This window comes from Corythoichthys intestinalis, chromosome 15, assembly GCF_030265065.1.
Source record: "Corythoichthys intestinalis isolate RoL2023-P3 chromosome 15, ASM3026506v1, whole genome shotgun sequence".
In the NCBI taxonomy this organism is placed as follows: Eukaryota; Metazoa; Chordata; class Actinopteri; order Syngnathiformes; family Syngnathidae; genus Corythoichthys; species Corythoichthys intestinalis.
The window spans coordinates 20087850-20101142 of record NC_080409.1 but is presented as its reverse complement, the minus strand read 5'-3'; positions in this window follow the sequence as shown (position 1 = coordinate 20101142).

The window sequence follows — 13293 nt, the reverse complement described above, 5'->3', positions numbered from 1 at the left end:
TGTGTTGCTTGGGTCCAAAATGAAAAATGCCTCTCAAGAGGTACAGGTTTGGTTTTGCTAAAATTAGAGGCTATATTCAAAATTTAGTTGATATGCAGGAAATATTTGTTAAATGTCATTTGTTTGTGTTTCAGGTCAAACTAAGTCTATAAAATAAAAAGGAAAATGTACACACACACACACACACACACATATATATATAAGCATTAGAAAGTGCAACAGAAAAGAAAGGTAGAAAATAGAATTTAAAAGTCGTGACCACAAACCCAAACTTTTTGGGAAACAAATGTTTTTATATGTCAATGGGACAAAACAAACTTGGAACTAGCACTTAGAACAGGGAACAACATATGTTATACATGGCGTCATCTTTAATATATTACCACAAGTAGGTGAATCAAGGAAACCTAGACATTCTCTGGAAAAACAGTATTCTAGTTGTGAAAAAAGAAAAACCTAAATCATCTTGCATTTCAATGTAAAAGTCGATTTCCCGTGCTCATGCTAACAGAAACATGATACGTTCACAACATGGGAAAGTTCCCTTCTGCGTTAGTTTACATAGTTTTCAGTTGTCGCCTGACCATTCCAAATGCAAAACTAGCACTTACATATACTGTATGTCATAATGCAATGACATAATCAAACAAGTACTTAGATACGTGATTTTATCCATTTTTCCATAAATGTCGCAATTACCGCTGTCAGTTCCATTGCAAACCACAACAGCGCTGCTTGTGCTTGGAACTACTCACGCCCTACATGAACCACGTGACCACCCGCGGCGAGAACAAAGAGTGTCGCAACCCTCTTTATAGACCCTACTCACGTGACGTCACAGCCACGCCCCCGTGCCATGTTGTCCGTCTACTCGTCATGTTAATGCATTAGCGCTTCGTAAATTCCTCCTATTATGGCGTGTTTTTCTGCTCGTTAACATTAATAATCAAAATGGTGAAGTCGTGTGTGGCGGTCGGTTGCAAAAACAGAGAAGATAAACGGAGAGACTTGAAGTTTTACCGTATTCCGAGAGACCCTGAGAGGAGAGCGAGATGAATTGCTGCAATTTGACGAGAAAACTGGGCTCCAAACGACTACCACAGATTATGCAGTAGTCATTTTATATCTGGTAAGATGCATTTAATATATATTTAGAGGGTTTTGGGCTGACAACCACAATTAAGATCATTGCTAGGCTAATCGCCGACAACATACACTCAGACGTTGTGAATGAACTACCTGAAAATATATAATTATAAGGGGATAATAAGACAGTTGTCATACAATTAATTTACAATTTCACTATTGAGGTCAAAAGCCAAAAAATAAATTCAACTAGGGACAATCTGGAGTAGTGCTATCGCACTTTATATTTATTACATATTATATATGTATGTAGTGAGAGTGCTATCGCTAAACCATATAAACATTAAAAGCCTTAGCTCCATTGACGAATGACATGAAATACATTAGACTTGACAGTGGATGTTAGCAAGAACAAAAGATTTTGAATTGAAAATTTCGTAACTCACCTTCCCGAGCACAAGATAGATTCCTGCCGAATTTTCGTGGACGAGGACCTGTTTCACCCAACCAGCAACGAAGTATTTATAAGCCTCCAAGCTCTTAAAGTTTTTCAAACTTTCGTGAGAATAGGCTGATTTTGTGTGGACAAGATAGTTGTAAATATCAGAGTAGCAGATGTCAGGAAAAGACGGCGAAAACAGCGGGTCGAAAAACATCGATTTAGGCATCAAATATGGATCTGGCGAATGGATAAACTGAAGCTTTTCCACATAACGCCTTTTATGCAACGCATCCAATGAGTTTACAGCGTCAGATAACACCGGGGCTTCCATGAATTGCTCTATAACTTGCACGACTAATTGAAAACAATGAGAATAGGTCTAAAAAAATAAGGACAATATGGCGGCCGGATACAGCGACACGTCATTTTGTGACGTAGGTGAGTAGGGTCTATACGGCTCTGGGTAAAACTTCACTGATTGGTTGAATGATTCCCGTGAGTTCGTTTCGTCTGTACTGTGATCTGCTCTTTCCGATTACTGGTAAGAAACATATAAAAGTTCGAGACACGAGACTTCAGTCCTCACTTTTATTTTTTATCAATCCAAGGAAGATACATTTATTTTATCATGGTGAAATGAGCAAGTTATACAGCAGCCTTTAAAATACGGTTTGATGTAGGTGAATAGAGGGTGAGGTACTGGAGACTGGGATTATTACATATTGTCATTTTAATGTTTTGAACTATCAATATGCTATGCTTGTGCTGTGTCTTTATGTCTGTTTGTAATTTTGTCTTTACCAAACTGAAGGCAATTTCACCAGTCAGTGAAATGACATTTCTGAATTTGTACACGAGCTCTGTTTTCTTGTCATGTATTGTCAAGTTAGTGTCCTGACCTTCCAATGTGCTATTCTTCATATTTATTGGTGCTAAAATTTGGTTGCGCTTTATACACGAGTACAAGAATTTTCCCTAGATTTTACAGGTAAATTTCGGGTGTGCGTTATACACCAGTGCACGTTATAGTCGGGAAATTACGGTATGTATATTAGATATTACAACTCATGGTATATACCAGTCCTTCTGAAAAAAATAGCATATTGTGATGAATTTCATTCATTTCTGTAATAAAATCACTATCTCAAAAAATTAGCATATTTCATCTGACCAATACAAAAAACTGTTTTTATTACCAAAAAAGACTTACTTGGTCGGAAATCCTTTTGCAGAAATAACTGCTTCAATGCGGCGTGGCATGGAGGCAATCAGCCTGTGGTACTGCTGAGGTGTTATGGAGGCCCAGGATGCTTCGATCGTGGCATTAAACTCATCCACAGTGTTGGGTCTCTCAACTTCCTCTTCACAATATCCTACAGATTCTCTATGGGGTTCAGGTCAGAAAAGTTGGCAAGCCAATTGAGCAGAGTAATGCCAGGGTCAGTAAACCATTTACCAGTGGTTTTGGCACTGTGAGCAGGTGGCAGGTCGTGCTGAAAAATGAAATGTTCATCTCCATAAAGCTTTTCAGCAGATGGAAGCATGAAGTGCTCCAAAATCTCCTGATAGCTAGCTGCATTGATCCTGCCCTTGATAAAACATAGTAGACCAACACCAGCAGCTTACATGGCACCCCAAACCATCACTGACTGTGGGTACTTGACACTGGACTTAAGACATTTTGGCATTTACTTTTCCCCAGTCTTCCTCCAAACTCTGGCACCTTGATTTCCGGATGACAGGCAAAATTTGCTTTCATCTGAAAAAAGTACTTTGGACCACTGAATCCAGTGCTGCTTCTCTGTAGCCCAGGTCAGGCACTGCTGCTGGTTCAGGTTCAAAAGTGGCTTGACCTGGAGAATGCGGCACCTGTAGCCCATTTCCAGCACACACCTGTGCATGGTGGCTCTGGATGTTTCTACTCCAGACTCAGTCCACTGTTTCTGCAGGTCCCCCAAGGTCTGGAATCGGCCGTTCTCCACGATCTTTCTTAGGGTGCGGTCACCTCTTCTGGCTGTGCGGCGTTTGCTGCCACACTTTTTCCTTTCCACGGAGGTGCCTTGATACAGCACTCTGGGAACAGCCTATTCGCTCAGAAATTTCTTTCTGTGTCTTAGCCTCTTACTTGAGGGTGTCAATGATGGCCTTGGACAGCAGTCAGGTCGGCAGTTTTTTTGGTTTAGGTTTTTCTTGACTTTTTTACCAAAATCATCAATATTAAAACAAGAAAAGGCTTGAAGTACTTCAGCTGTGTGTCATGAATCTAAAATATATGAAAGTCTAATGTTTATCAGTACATTACAGAAACTAACTTTATCACAATATGCTAATTTTTTGAGAAGGACTAGTACTATGGCTGTTGGATTAATTGATTTTGAACTGAAACCGACTTTTCTGGTTAAATCGATGTTAAAAATTGTTCAAATCGGTACATTAATTTTTTTTTTTTTTTTTGTAACAGCCATTTACATTTTTTAATCTAAGCTGCCGTAGTTTCGCTGCATTTCCACATCCTCCCACGAGAGCGTGTAGTCTTAAGCAACAAAAACAACAACAACCGTGGCTACCATATTATTTTTCCAGCATTTGGCACCTTACCAAACCGCCAAAGGTTAAAAAAGAAAGAAGGAAACAAACAAACAAACAAAGAAAAATGACCATAGTGTGACTGCGCTTGACTAGCCAGCAAACTCCCCTAACCTGAACCCAACAAAGAAGTCTGGGCTACTTACAAGTGGAGAGTGAGAGATTTATTTTAGTTGGTTGGTCTTATTTGACATTCAAATTTTTAAGATAAAGAATTTTGGGTTTCCACTGTCTCTAAGCCATAGTCATCAATATTATAAGAAATAAAATATTAAAATATTTCTCTCTATGAAATTAATCCATATAAAATAAACCCTTCACTTTCTTAAATGTTAAAAAAATGATTAAAGGTGCAAAGAAATTCCTGGAGTATTATGACAAGTGATCACGCCCCACCGCCCACTTTGAGGAAAATCCCACCCAAGTTCGCTTTTTTGGCTCTCTCTTTATGGACACATTCTTCAACATTATTTTCTTAGCTCTTAAAACAATACTATCCAGCAATAGCTAAAATATTGAAACTTAATGCTGCCATGTCTAGGTTGTGAGGCCTCTTATAATTGAACACAGGAAGGTGTTTAAAGGAAAAATGTTAAACACGATGACAGGGGGTGGAATCCTCTTGCAGAAACAATCTGTGCATAAACCAAAACATCATTAAGGGAAAGGTTAATAGAGCGCAATTTCATAACAGCGCATTCCAATTTAAGTTCTATAATTTTACAGTCTTGACTACTTTTTTTGCACACACGGTGCCATTGTATGCATACCACCTCCTTCAAATCATGCCAATCCGTTCCCGGCAACTTTCTTTAATTACCAGCCTCTTCTTTACCAACAGCGAGACGGGCAATTAAAGTACAATTTTAAAGGCATTATGAAATACCTTTACTGGCACCTAAGTCATAAATAGAGCCTAAATAGCACATCCAATTCTACGACAGTAGCCTCAGAGACAGTACATAAATCATTACGACTATTGTACAAACATACAAGAAATCTTAACAGCTTCAGAATCATTTGAAATATACTGCACATTTGTTTTCACTAAGGAAAATGGCATAGCTGTTATTACTCTGGCAATCCATCTGCTTTTTGGATCAATAATAGCGATATAGTCCATGAGCTGGACTCTTCTGTGCAATAATATTTTTACAGTCAAAAAAATTGAAATATTAACATTATTTAAGACTACAGCTGAGCCGCGCATTGAAAATGAGGGTGTACAAAACTATGCCAAATGGCTTTTTTCTTGCTCTCTAATATGTGTTTTACATTTCATATGGAGATGTGACTCAGTTTCAAAAAAGATTTTTTATTTGGGTTGCTAAGTTTCATGTGTGGTCTCCGTTAACGATAGCTTTGCCCTTGGAATTGTACCTAAGAGCTTTCTACCCAAGGGGGAAAAATCTTGTAAAAGCCCAGTTCCATTGACTTTTAAATACGGTGGTACCTCGACATACGATCGCTTCGACAAAAGATCTTTTCGACATCCGACATAAAATTTGAGTCTCCATATGTTTCTAAATCCGACAACATGCTCGAAATACGACGATTTTTGACAGCGCCGCAGTTTCTTTGTTTTGCCGGAAGACGGACACACGGCTGATTTTCTTGTGAGAGAAATCAGCACTGGATCCAAAAAGGTTAGTGAAGGTGGAAAAAAAAAGAAAAGGCGACGCTTACAATTGAAATGTAGATGTAAATTATAGCAAAATACAGTGCCTTGCAAAAGTATTCGGCCCCCTTGAACCTTGCAACCTTTCGCCACATTTCAGGCTTCAAACATAAAGATATCAAATTTTAATTTTTGTCAAGAATCAACAACAAGTGGGACACAATCGTGAAGTGGAACAAAATTTATTGGATAATTTAAACTTTTTTAACAAATAAAAAACTGAAAAGTGGGGCGTGCAATATTATTCGGCCCCCTTGCGTTAATACTTTGTAGCGCCACCTTTTGCTCCAATTACAGCTGCAAGTCGCTTGGGGTATGTTTCTATCAGTTTTGCACATCGAGAGACTGATATTCTTGCCCATTCTTCCTTGCAAAACAGCTCGAGCTCAGTGAGGTTGGATGGAGAGTGTTTGTGAACAGCAGTCTTCAGCTCTTTCCACAGATTCTCAATTGGATTCAGGTCTGGACTTTGACTTGGCCATTCTAACAACTGGATACGTTTATTTTTTAACCATTCCATTGTAGATTTGGCTTTATGTTTTGGATCATTGTCCTGTTGGAAGATAAATCTCCGTCCCAGTCTCAGGTCTTGTGCAGATACCAACAGGTTTTCTTCCAGAATGTTCCTGTATTTGGCTGCATCCATCTTCCCGTCAATTTTAACCATCTTCCCTGTCCCTGCTGAAGAAAAGCAGGCCCAAACCATGATGCTGCCACCACCATGTTTGACAGTGGGGATGGTGCGTTCAGGGTGATGAGCTGTGTTACTTTTACGCCAAACATATCGTGTTGCATTGTGGCCAAAAAGTTCAATTTTGGTTTCATCTGACCAGAGCACCTTCTTCCACATGTTTGGTGTGTCTCCCAGGTGGCTTATGGCAAACTTTAAACGAGACTTTTTATGGATATCTTTGAGAAATGGCTTTCTTCTTGCCACTCTTCCATAAAGGCCAGATTTGTGCAGTGTACGACTGATTGTTGTCCTATGGACAGACTCTCCCACCTCAGCTGTAGATCTCTGCAGTTCATCCAGAGTGATCATGAGCCTCTTGGCTGCATCTCTGATCAGTTTTCTCCTTGTTTGAGAAGAAAGTTTGGAAGGACGGCCGGGTCTTGGTAGATTTGCAGTGGTCTGATGCTCCTTCCATTTCAATATGATGGCTTGCACAGTGCTCCTTGAGATGTTTAAAGCTTGGGAAATCTTTTTGTATCCAAATCCGGCTTTAAACTTCTCCACAACAGTATCTCGGACCTGCCTGATGTGTTCCTTGGTTTTCATAATGCTCTCTGCACTTTAAACAGAACCCTGAGACTATCACAGAGCAGGTGCATTTATACGTAGACTTGATTACACAAGGGGGGATTCTATTTATCATCATCGGTCATTTAGGACAACATTGGATCATTCAGAGATCCTCACTGAACTTCTGGAGTGAGTTTGCTGCACTGAAAGTAAAGGGGCCGAATAATATTGCACGCCCCACTTTTCAGTTTTTTATTTGTTAAAAAAGTTTAAATTAGCCAATAAATGTTGTTCCACTTCACAATTATGTCCCACTTGTTGTTGATTCTTGACAAAAAAATTAAATTTCATATCTTTATGTTTGAAGCCTGAAATGTGGCGAAAGGTTGCAAGATTCAAGGGGGCCGAATACTTTTGCAAGGCACTGTATAAGCATGGTGTGTACATCCATGAACTGGGTCAACAATAGGGCCGTAGAATGTCGATCTCGGCCGGCGGTCCTCCACTGTTCACCAGTCTTCATAAGTTGACAATTCCTTTTGTGGTAACTAGGGTTATTCCGATCATGTTTTTTTGCTCCCGATCCCGATCGTTTTAGTTTGAGTATCTGCCGATCCCGATATTTCCCGATCCGATTGCTTTTTTTGCTCCCGATTCAATTCCAATCATTCCCGATAATTTTTCCCGATCATATACATTTTGGCAACGCATTAAGAAAAAAATGAATAAAACTCGGACGAATATATACATTCAACATACAGTACATAAGTACTGTATTTGTTTATTATGACAATAAATCCTCAAGATGGCATTTACGGTACATTATTAACATTCTTTCTGTGAGAGGGATCCACGGATAGAAATACTTGTGACTTTGTATATTGTGACTAAATATTGCCATCTAGTGTATTTGTTGAGCTTTCAGTAAATGATACTGCAGCTATGCCCCAATGCAGGATGGGAAGTGGAACCATGATGGGAAGTAAAACCATGACTGTGCGTCATGCTACCAATGGATATATCTTCTCTGCTTTGGGACATAACTTAAGGTGATAAGACAAAGATCAATTGCCGCCTTGCTTCCCCACATTGCTTCCCATGATATTTCTAATCATAGGGAGAAGAATTGCAAGGTTTTAGCAAATAACGTGACACATTTTTTAATAAATTAATTGCTGTCGTTATCGGGATATTTTTGATAACCCTACCTTAAGCCTAAATTAAAGACTCTGGATGAGTGTAACATATTACAGTGCCTTGCAAAAGTATTCGGCCCCCTTGAACCTTGCAACCTTTCGCCACATTTCAGGCTTCAAACATAAAGATATAAAATTTTAATTTTTTGTCAAGAATCAACAACAAGTGGGACACAATCGTGAAGTGGAACAACATTTATTGGATAATTTAAACTTTTTTAACAAATAAAAAACTGAAAAGTGGGGCGTGCAATATTATTCGGCCCCCTTGCGTTAATACTTTGTAGCGCCACCTTTTGCTCCAATTACAGCTGCAAGTCGCTTGGGGTATGTTTCTATCAGTTTTGCACATCGAGAGACTGACATTCTTGCCCATTCTTCCTTGCAAAACAGCTCGAGCTCAGTGAGGTTGGATGGAGAGTGTTTGTGAACAGCAGTCTTCAGCTCTTTCCACAGATTCTCGATTGGATTCAGGTTTGGACAAAAAAATTAAATTTCATATCTTTATGTTTGAAGCCTGAAATGTGGCGAAAGGTTGCAAGATTCAAGGGGGCCGAATACTTTTGCAAGGCACTGTATGTCTGTAACGTTAAATACAATTAGAAAACGATTTAATTAAAATATATATACAGTATATTTTAAAAAGGCATGGCCGATATTTTTTTGCCGATTCCCATACTTTGAAAATGACGTGATCGGACCCGATCAATCGGGATGCCGATCGATCGGGACATCTCTAGTGGCAACATCACCAAAGAAATCACCAGCTACGTCAGGTTTCTAATCATTTATTCCATCAACTTGTGCAACACAACACGACTAGTGTCCGCTGCTGTTGATGCCAGCATCAAAACAGAAAGTAAAATAGAACCGCGCTGTCTTGCTCACGGTCACGTCAGTTCAGGTACAGCAAAAAAAGTCCGCCACATTAGAACCCGATTCGTTACATTATTACAAGTTGGTACAAATTAACTTCATGTGAAAGATTGTTGCTCAAAGAATAAAAATATGTAAATCACAAATCTCTTAAAACTATGATAACAGAGAGATTAATGTTGAAACACAAAAATTCTTGCGAGTGCAGCCATTGTGTAACAAACTTGGTATCAGTCACACCCCAGGTGTACACACATTAACTTTGATGCACTGGAAACTGGTAAAAAATAGCTAAGAGAAGAAGCACACTCTCTGTATAGTTTCTATGTCCGTGCAATGTACAGTGGGGCAAATAAGTCTTTAGTCAACCACCAATGGTGCAAGTTCTCCTACTTGAAAAGATTAGAGTGGCCTGTAATTTTCAACATGGGTAAACCTCAACCATGAGAGACAGAATGTGGAAAAAAAACAGAAAACCACATTGTTTGATTTTTAAAGAATTTATATCGAAATTAGAGTGGAAAATAAGTATTTGGTCACCTACAAACAAGCAAGATTTCTGGCTGTCAAAGAGGTCTAACTTCTTCTAACGAGGTCTAACGAGGTCTAACGAGGCTCCACTCGTTACCTGTATTAATGGCACCTGTTTTAACTCATTATCGGTATAAAAGACACCTGTCCGCAATCTCAGTCAGTCACACTCCAAACTTCACTATGGCAAAGACCAAAGAGCTGTCGAAGGACACCAGAGACAAAATTCTAGACCTGCACCAGGCTGGAAAGACTGAATCTGCAATAGGTAGGAATGTGTTTTAGTCAGATGAAACCAAAATAGAACTTTTTGGTAGAAACACAGGGTTTCCTGTTTGGAGGAGAAAGAATACTGAATTGCATCCGAAGAACACCATACCCACTGTGAAGCATGGGGGTGGAAACATCATGCTTTGGGGCTGTTTTTCTGCAAAGGAACCAGGACGACTGATCTGTGTAAAGTAAAGAATGAAAAGGCCATGTATCGAGAGATTTTGAGTGAAAATCTCCTTCCATCAGCAAGGACATTGAATATGAGACGTGGCTGGGTCTTTCAGCATGACAATGATCACAAACACACAGCCAGGGCAACAAAGGATTGGTTTCGTAAGAAGCATTTCAAGGTCCTGGAGTGACCTAGCCAGTCTCCAGATCTCAACCCCATAGAAAATCTGTGGAGGGAGTTGAAAGTCCGTGTTGCCCAACGGCAGCCCCAAAACATCACTGCTCTAGAGGAGATCTGCATGGATGAATGGGCCAAAATACCAGCAACAGTGTGTGAAAAGCTTGTGAAGAGTTACAGAAAACGTTTGGCCTCCATTATTGTCAACAAAAGGTACATAACAAAGTATTGAGATTAACTTTTGGTGTTGACCAAATACTTATTTTCCACCATGTTTTGCAAATAAATTCTTTAAAAATCAAACAATGTGATTTTCTGGGGGGGGGTTTCACATTCTGTCTCTCATGGTTGTCTCTCATGGTCTCTCATGCTTGACTCTGGCTCATCTTCAAAGGTTTGGTGGCACCTTTTGTATGTTTGCATTTGTTAGCAGTTGATTGTGAAATTCTGCCTCAAAAAGCGAGATGTTCCCTAATCCATGGTCTGATTTGTAGATTTCTCTATAATTAATGAAGCAGGTTCTCAAACCGTTAAAGGGACCTTGGAGTTAAAAACTTGTAGGCTCTAACAAACCACAATTGTTATCTCTTACTAAAATATGTTATCAGAAAACACATAAAATATTGCCATCGATTTAAAAACCTATAATATTAAGTACATGTTTTGACCTATGGAGAGCGCCATGTTTTATGGAGGTTCGGGGTGATGACGTAGATTGTCACTGTCACTCGACGAATACTACTGGGTTACTGCAATTCCTTCTACGCGGCGAGACGTCTAACACATGCACTCATCGGTTAAAAGCGGCGAGTACTTACTATTTGTATTCTTATTGAGTCTTTTATTACCTTTTCATTGCCTCAAAATACTTTTTGTGTGTGTTTCCCCCTCATACTTTTAAGCATAGTGTTTTCCTGGAGATTGTTGAAGCAGATTGTTGAACTGTTGAACACATTAGTCACGTTAGGTAGCATGTTTGAACCACCCTTATTTGATGTATTACTAAATTTAAGTATTTTCTTAAGGCATCTTTAGTATGATCTGTGTATACGCATCTAAACAAAACACGGTGAAAGCGCACGGTAGTACTTTGAGTGTCAACTTCGCCTCTTGTAAGACATTTCGCCGGTGTAGCACATTTTCGTAAACACGTTTTTTTTTTTCCCTACTCTCGTCACGTCCCATCCCGTCTTTCCTGTTCATTTTGCTATTACTGCTCGTTTTGTGAAATATTGACAGTGCTGTCATGCTCATTAATGTTCCTCCCGGGTTCAAATTGAAAGGGTTGAACAGATGACACCAAGGGTGTAGGTTTGGTCTCAATATTGGTAGGGACGATATAACAGCATAACTTGCATGTAGATTTTTTTCCTGGAGACGGTACATAACTAAAACCAAACAGATTGGGTGAACAGGGGTCAGGGCTAAATTTCACACTAATATGAACCTAATTAATTGATAGGCTAAATGATTAAAGCACAATAAATCTGTATTGATTTATAGTCTTATACTAACTTTCACACTGCAAATTTATAACGGCTTAATCTGATCATTTTTGTTAAATCTAGTCAAATAATTTTCTTCATCTTGTTTTGAGTGTTAAAAGCTAGACAGGTTAATGCGTCAGATTTTTCCACTTACTCTAAGTTAATATTATTATTTGTTTGTTTTGAGCCCATACATCTAAAAGTTGGTCATTTTTCACCTAAATCAAGAAAAAAATTGCTTTCAAATAATGTTTTGAACAATGTCCATTCTTGAATTAAGAACATTTCTGAAGTTTTTTTTTAAGATAAAATATACACATTTTTTGCTTGAAATAAGTGTTAAGCTTATTTTCAGCTAGCTGTTTTTCATATTTCAAGAAATCTGAGTAAAATTGACTTGACGCAGTGTAGCAGTAACAAAATTAATGGTGTGTTCCCCACCTCCAGAAAATTGACGTCTTTTTACATTACCTACAGTGGCTGCTGCTGGCAGGAAAAAAACTTGTAATATCCCTCGGCTCGAACGGGGCGGAGGAGGCGGCATGTTGTATTTCTGTATGGCTATGAATCCGGGTGTGTGTGTGTGGGGGGGGGGGGGGGGGGGGGGGACGGTTCAAGTCATCAGCCAATAAAATGTGTGTTTGAGGGGAAAAAATGGGCTGGCACATTTAGCGAGGGAATAGGGGTCAATGTAAGTCTGAACATAATGAAAGTACTGTAAATACACTTAATAATGGTTGGGTCAATTCTATTTTTACATCATATAGGAAGGCATTTTAAATGACCTAAAAAACTGAAGTCATTATATAATGCAAAAAAGGTTGCTTAAAAGTTGGTGGGAACAATTTGAGCATCCTGAAAAGTTGGTAGTGTTATGTCCCTACCGTCCCAATGCAAACCTACGCCCTTGGATGAGACGTTTATGTCGCTAGAATCATACTCTGGAAACCCGGCAGCATAACCATGTGATGTCACTGCCCTGCAACGTCAACAACAATGGCGACTTACTAGTTAAACTAATTTTACAAATTCTATAAAAACAAAAACATCAAGAGGGGTTTCAATATCAAATTATTTTAACCCATGATAACATTTATCTTTTAAGAACTACAAGTCTTTTGGATCCCTTTAACACCGGTGCTTGTGTGCATGTGTGTGTGTCAGGCTTATGGAGGCAGTGTTGGCAAAACAACAAAGCTTTAGGATGCACATACTGTATGCTGGCTCAACACACACTGTATTCAATTTGAGAACTCAAAGCGTCTCTGTTACACACACACACATGGACACAAGGTCCCCTGCTAGCAGATTTCACACTACCACAGAAACCTGACAGTTCACTTCCTATTGTATGACAGATGACAGTCTTTTTCAATGCTCCTGACAATGCTGTGTGGGTGCTGATCGGAAGTTGATCTTGAGGGTAACTAAGATGGCGCCGGTGTATGTTGACGTGGCTTGCCGTCTCCCACTGTTTGTGTTTTTGTTGTTTTTGTCTTTTTTAATCTCGACCGTCAGTTCGGTTTTTATTTATGATCGCCAAACG